General features: G+C 37.3%; 1 long non-coding RNA gene across 1 annotated transcript; it reads left to right on the forward strand.

The window, feature by feature from the left end:
- Positions 1-2,456: 2,456 nt before the first annotated feature.
- LOC309713197 lies at positions 2,457-4,863 on the forward strand. The gene is made up of 3 exons (XR_014278514.1): positions 2,457-2,983; positions 3,100-3,203; positions 3,308-4,863. It is a non-coding gene; the product is annotated as an uncharacterized lncRNA (long non-coding RNA).
- The last annotated feature ends 3,052 nt before the right edge of the window (positions 4,864-7,915 follow it).

Consider the following 7,915-nt stretch of genomic DNA (forward strand, 5'->3'; position numbering starts at 1 on the left):
ACGACCCGTCTGAGATCGACCTGTGGCGGGAGCATTTTCAGATGATCACTCTGACTGAGATTATGCGTCAGAAAGATGATGTTGTCTTTGCAGAGATGCTGAACAGAATTCGTGTGAAAGGAAAGTTGGATGAGCTTTGCGAAGCAGATAGAAATTTGTTGTCACAGGCCATAACTGAACCAGCCCTTTGTCCAACTGATGCGTTGCACATTTTTGCAACTAATAAAGAAGTGGATGCACACAACTCTGCAACACTGGCTCTGCTCCACACTCATATCATTGACATCCATGCAGATGATTATAGAAAAGATCCTAGAACTGGCAGAATGGCACTTCAAGACAGACCATTGAAAGGAGGTAAAAACGAGTTACCAGACACACTGAAAGTTGCAGAAGGAGCTCGTGTCATGCTCACCAGAAACATTGACATACAAAATGGTTTGGTTAATGGAGCTTTTGGAATACTACTTAGAGTAGTTCACTCTGAAAACGACCAACACATCATCAAGCTTGGACTTAAAATGGATAATGAGACATCTGGAAAGAATAACCGCACACCAGCAGACGACATGGTGTACATTGAGAGAGCAGAGGAGAATCTGAAGCAGAAAGGAGTGATACGAAGACAGTTCCCAGTGAAGCTGGCCTTTGCATGTACAATACATAAGGTACAGGGTATGACAACTACATCAGCTGTTGTCTCTCTTAAGAGCATTTTTGAGCCCGGCATGGCCTACGTAGCTGTCAGTAGAGTGACGTCTCTCAGTGGACTGTATCTTCTTGATATGGAAGAGAAAAAAATATTCACCAACCCAGAAATCACTGCAGCGCTTGAGAACATGAGACAAGCCAACCTTGATGACATGATGCCTCTTCTACACGTGAGGCAAACACTGAGCAGGTCAGAGGTTTTCACCATTGTTCATCATAATACAGAGGGACTGCCAGCTCACATTAATGACATCAAAAGTCACCATGAATTGTGTCTAGCAGATGTTTTGTGCCTAACAGAAACACACCTGCGGGGCTCTTTTGTCGCAGAGAGTCTCCACTTGGAAAATTACAATTTGTTCAAACGCAACAGACACCTGTCCTACACAAACTTTCCCCAGATGGCAAACAGAAGTGGTGGTGGAGTTGCTGTTTATGTGAAAAGTGACATTCAAGTGCATGAAAAACAGTACATCCATAATGTAACTGACCTTGAATTTCTGGCTTTAAAGGTTGAAGCACCAGTCAGTGCTCTGATTGCAGTTGTATACAGACCTCCAGACTACACTCTGAGGCCATTCCTGAAAAACCTGGTAAGCCTATTAGACTCATTGGAGATCATGGACTGTCATCCCATCATAGTTTGTGGTGATTTTAATGAGAATGTTTTATCCAGTGCAAACAAACCAATCCTGGAGCTGTTTGAGTCTAGGGGATACGCACAGGTCATCACTGCCCCTACCACAGAGAAGAACACACTGCTTGACCTAATTTTCATTTCTCAGTCAGATCGATGTCTCCATTCTGGAGTCATGAAGACATACCATAGTTACCATGACCCAGTATACTGTGTATTGTCCTGTGATGATTCATGATCTAGATCTTTGAATACAGTAAGTAATATCTATATTTTTGAATGACTTAAGAAAGTAGAGCGATATTTAAAAGTTGACGCTCTGCATTGCAGTATAATGGTTGAATTGTTTACATAAAATACAATTACATGAATTAAGTAATGATATCAGTAAAAGATGACAATTTTATTTATCACAGAAAATCTAAAGTTCACTAACAGTAACCTATAAATGTCAGAAAAATCAAATATAGCAGTTTAAAATGAATAGTGTAGGCATATCCTCTCTGCAGCCAGGCTTCAACATCCTGCCAGGCTGCCCCAGTCTCACTGTGGCTGGGAGGGAGGGAGGGTGGACCAGAGGATTGCCTACACAACACATAAATGTTCAACAGCTTCTTCATTGTTTCTGAGAGAACAATAATGACTAAAGGTTGCTTTTTAAACAAACAAACAAACAAACAAACAAACAAACAAACAAACAAACAAACCTAATTACAGCAATAATGACAGTTAAGCCACTTTATGTGTGCCTCTATTTTGAAATACTATTTACAAAAATGTTATTATTTTGGTTTGTTATAAACTTTAAACTTTTTCAAAAGTATACGATTATATTTTTGGACAAATCTTTCGATGAAACATACATTTTTATGAGCTTTTATCATGTTTCGGCCAGTGCAATCATCAGGGTGGGTCTGGGTTGATAACTGCACATTTCTGGCCAGAAATGTTTCAGCAGTGTTACATAAGTAGTACATATGTAACACTTGCTTTCTGTTACCAGCTGATACCCTACATTTGTATAGACATTGGATGGTGTGAGGTTGGGGAGTTGAGTGGGGGGGGGGGGGGGGGGGGTTTACGGTGGGAGCTGAGGGGGGGGGGGTGTTAGGTTTCCTTTTTTCTTTTTCTTTTTTAAGAGAGACACAGTCCTCCTGTGTCTTCTCCAAGCTTCACATGTAAGATCCAACAGTGTGAAGCACATAGCAGCTAGAAACTGTAATGCCACAGATCAGAGAGGCTTCATCATCACCATCTTCATCGCCGTACGATCAGAGCGTGAGACTTCACATCTGGAGCACAGGAGACATTCTGTGATAAGTCCTCCTTCTAGCTTGTCCCACAAGCAGTCGGTGAGATTTACTCACAACAAAAAGGGTTAATGACATAATTTCCATGAAAACATGTATTCATTCTTTGTAAAGTGTTTAAATTGTGTTTTCACTTGACCTTAGGAGTGTTAGAGTGTATTGTAATGTCTGTACTCAGGTGTTTCCCTCTGTGATCCATCCCCATCAGAGCTGAGACACTCAGGACTGAACAGACTGCACAGTTTCTGTGACCGAGCCTCCAAAACACCTTCTTTGAAACCACTCATGATAGAAGGGCTTCATATTTGCAGCAGCACTACTACAGGTATTCAGTTTATTACAGGATGTGTTTGTTTCTTAGGACCAGCTCTGAGTGCACACTACCTAACATATACACCTTTCTGTTCATTACAAACCAACTACTCTGGATCATATGGCCAGTTGGCAGGAATGTTGCTGCAGGAAAACATCCCTGGAGATCACCATCATTGTCAGACTGACTGTGCCTCCTCTGTGCAGTGTCAAGATCCTCTCTAAATGAGTGTGTAAGTTAACATTTTCATTATTTTATTCCCTTTGACAAGACAAGTATCACTGATATTTACATTTACAACTACATATGTTCCCGTTTTCTGCTCTTCTTTTAAAGTCCTCAGCTATCCTGCTTCTGTGCTGCTTGCCACACATCAAACACTGGCCGGATGACAGGGAGGATCCACTCTGAAGTCACTGGACGTGATGAGGATCATATGGGACTTCATAGTTTCACAGAAACATTGTGCTCTGTGATTACAGGTTTTAAATGGACATAATGACTGCCTCTCTCTGATCAACAGGCTAAAGGATTGTTTTCATTGTTAGTGCTCTGTACAATGTATGCTTATTTAATATTTCATCACAGAGCAAACCTTTATTTATTTAACATTTTTTTTATTTTGTTTTAATGTTGAATTAACTGTGGGGATTTTTTTAAGTGGGCACTTGGGATGTCATATGACCAGAAATGTGGTAACTGGAATTCAACAGTATGGAAGAAAAAATCTGCTGAGAACGAAACACATACAAAAACCCCCAAGAAAATTCAAATTCATTCCATGTAATCCAATCTAAAACATTTTAAACTGCTGAACAGCAACACAAACAGTGTTAAAAAACAGTGTTAACAGAATGATTATGATGATTTTGTACCAAAGTTTCAGGTCACATGGCACACCTAGTGTGTAGTGTGGGGTATCAGCTGGTAAGTATAGGTTTTTTCATATTTGTGTCCTTAGAGTTTAGATAGATAAAGCCTTGTGTATAATAATTAGTCATAACCACAACTCAAAGTCAGGGACTAACTAAATTTGGGACTTTGTGTCTGAGCCCAGGTTAAAACAATGTGTAAAAAAGCATTTAGTGGCATGGCTGAACAATGCTGTATTGATACTTATTTATCCATGTTCACAAAAAGGACTAATGTGTTTATTTGATTATTTGCATGTGTTAAACTGTGTCACCACCTTACGCTTTCATTTGACTTTACTCAAAAATCTCTATACAGTTCTCTTTTACCACTGTGTGGACTCTGTTTACATTAAAACATAAAGAAGAATGAGTAATAAAAAGATGTGTAGACAGATTAAGTAGACCGATAGAAACAGCTGTTCAGCCATGTTCTAAGAAACCAACACAATTTAAAGGTTCAGGATTGTGGTTTTAAAAGTTGAATTTTCATGTATTTCATATCTTGCTTATTATTTTTTATTTAGTTATTTAATTTAGTTATTTTTATTTATTCTACTAGTCCTTTTCAGAAAGAAGCTGTAAAATATGACTTAAGATTTTTATGTTATTTTCTATGACATACAAAACAAATTGATGTATGTAATACTATTAAACATGATATACACATGTGTATATGTCTGAAAAACATTATGCTGTATATTAAAGTTTGTATTTTCTCCAGAATTTTTGTTCATCTTTTAAGTTCATTTCAATTAGAAGAATTTGAACTTTTAATATTCATTCAGAGGTTTTCTGACTCTAAATTTTCTTTTGTCATTACTCATCTTTTTATTATTTACATTTTAAACATGTTTAGCTTTTTTCCAACTTCTTCTGTGTGAACATCAGCTTTCAAAAGTTCTGCACTTTTGTTTTCAGGTGAAAATTTCTGTATTTTCCAGCTCATTCAGAATTTTTAACTTAACATTCAGCAATTAATTCATTTCAGTGCATACATTCAGATTCAAGCATTCACACTGCAGTTTCTTCAGAAAATGCACTTTCTAGTTATTATATTTTATTCTGTATTCCGTATGTTTTTTGAAAGCCTACTCCTTCAAAACCATTCAACTTAGAAAAACCATTCAAACACCGTTAGATTCATATTCTTTTAGACATGACTGCTTCTATTTTTCTCATTTTTAACATTTATATTTTTAATTTTATTCAACTTTATTCAACAAAAATTTATAATGTATTTCAATGGGGAGACCCTTCAAATCCTCATTCAACTTACTCATTTTTAAACTCTTACTACTTCCACATACATTGACATAGAGCCACCATTCAAACTTTAAAACGAAGACTATTCAACTATTCAACTATTCAACTTGTATTTATCTTTTCAATATCTATTATACTTTTTCTTCAGTTCCAGTTTAAGTTTCATGATGTTTTTTCACCCGTTTCAGAGTTTATAATGGGTGTGTATGGGACGGAATGTTGGGGCTAGAGTGAGACAGCTCAACTGCTAGAGTGAGAGGAGCAAAAAAATTAATCTTAAAATCTTTTTTAAAACTGCTGCTGTGTCCACAGCGTTTGCTCTACAGGTATGATTTTACCCTCAAAACGTAGCCATCGCTGTCCTCTTTCATCCAATGTGTTTACTATTGTACTAGGTGTTATGGTTCTTTCATAAATGTCGCCAATGCACAGCCTCCTCCCTCCAACTCTTCCATAGACTCCAATGTTAAAATGGCTCAGAAGGTTCGTTTGAAAATCAGAAGAGCATGGTGTCTTTCCACTGTCACCACGTCCATATAATAAACTCCACAGACATGAAAACTGAGAATTTGGTAGACTAGAAGCTGCTGTCGCTCACGGTGAAAGAATTTCGTCAATACGACTTTTACTTTTCATTTGGGAACGATTTGTTTCGGCCTGACTTTTCTGTTCATTTTAAGGAGCAAAAGTGAGGTGCATGTCTGTGTCGTGTGTATGGAGCCATTGGGTGCAGTCACTATAGCAACCAGGCTCACACCTGCCTGCTTAACGAGCTCTCTCTCTCTCTCTCTCTCTCTCTGCCAAGATTTATCTTAAACACTTCTCTTTCAACTGCTGCTGTGTCCACAGTGTCACAGCCATCATTTTACCCTCAAAACGTCGCCATCGTTGTTCTTTTTCCAACATCTTGTCTTTCAAAGCTCAGAGATGTAAACTTTTTAAACTGTGTGGGTCCAAGTGGAGGGATCACATTTTAGTCATTCAGTGATTCAAAGAATATGACCTTTTAATATTCTTTCAAATGTTTTCTGACTCTAAATGTTCTTTTCTCATTTCTTAGGTTTTTCTAATTTACAATTAAAACATTTTCAGCTTTTTTCCAACTTCTTCTTCTGTGTAACCTTCAGCTTTTAGCAGTTCAGCACTTTTGTTTTCAGGTTAAATTCAGGTTGTTTTTTTGTTTTTTTATCTCATTCAAAATTTTTAACTCAAAATTCAGCAATTAATTCATTTCAGTCCATACATTCAGATTCAAGCATTCACACTGCAGTTTCTTCAGAAAATGCACTTTCTAGTTAGTGTGAATGCTTTTCAAGCATTCACAGTATTGTTCTTCTAATCTTTATTATTAGTGTGAATGCTTGAAAAGCATTCACAGTATTGTTCTTCAAATCTTTATTATTATATATTCCGTACGTTTTTTGGCATCTAACTCCTTCAAAACCGTTCAACTTAGAAAAACCATTCAAACACCGTTAGATTCCTCTTCTTTTGGACATGACTGCTTCTACTTTTCTCATTTTTAACATTTATATTTTTAATTTTATTCAACTTTATTCAACAAAAATTTCCCATGTATTTCAATGGGGAGACCCTTCAAATTCTCATTCAACTTACTCATTTTTAAACTCTTACTACTTCCACATACATTGACATAGAGCCACCATTCAAACTTTAAAACGAAGACAAGACATTCAACTATTCAACTTGTATTTATCTTTTCAATATCTATTATACTTTTTCTTCAGTTCCAGTTTAAGTTTCATGATGTTTTTTCACCCGTTTCAGAGTTTATAATGGGTGTGTATGGGACGGAATGTTGGGGCTAGAGTGAGACAGCTCAACTGCTAGAGTGAGAGGAGCAAAAAAATTAATCTTAAAATCTTTTTTAAAACTGCTGCTGTGTCCGCAGCGTTTGCTCTACAGGTATGATTTTACCCTCAAAACGTAGCCATCGCTGTCCTCTTTCATCCAATGTGTTTACTATTGTACTAGGTGTTGTGGTTCTTTCATAAATGTCACCAATGCACAGCCTCCTCCCTCCAACTCTTCCATAGACTCTAATGTTAAAATGGCTCAGAAGGTTGGTTTGAAAATCAGAAGAGCATGGTGTCTTTCCACTGTCACCACGTCCATATAATAAACTCCACAGACATGAAAACTGAGAATTTGGTAGACTAGACATTGCTGTCGCTCACAGTGAAAGAATTTTGTCAATACGACTTTTACTTTTCATTTGGGAACGATTTGTTTCGGCCTGACTTTTCTGTTCATTTTAAGCAGCAAAAGGGAGGTGCATGTCTGTGTCCGTGTGTATGGAGCCATTGGGTGCGGTCACTATAGCAACCAGGCTCACACCTGCCTGCTTAACGAGCTCTCTCTGCCACTCTGCCAAAATTCATCTTAAACACTTCTCTTTCAACTGCTGCTGTGTCCACAGTGTTAAAGCCATCATTTTACCCTCAAAACGTCGCCATCGTTGTTCTTTTTCCAACATCTTGTCTTTCAAAGCTCAGAGATGTAAACTTTTTAAACTGTGTGGGTCCAAGTGGAGGGATCACATTTTAGTCATTCAGTGATTCAAAGAATATGACCTTTTAATATTCTTTCAGATGTTTTCTGACTCTAAATGTTCTTTTCTCATTTCTTAGGTTTTTCTAATTTACAATTAAAACATTTTCAGCTTTTTTCCAACTTCTTCTTCTGTGTAACCTTCAGCTTTTAGCAGTTCAGCACTTTTGTTTTCAGGTTAAATTCGGGTTTTTTT

This window comes from Aulonocara stuartgranti (genome assembly GCF_965226115.1).
Source record: "Aulonocara stuartgranti genome assembly, chromosome: 8".
Classification (NCBI taxonomy): domain Eukaryota; kingdom Metazoa; phylum Chordata; class Actinopteri; order Cichliformes; family Cichlidae; genus Aulonocara; species Aulonocara stuartgranti.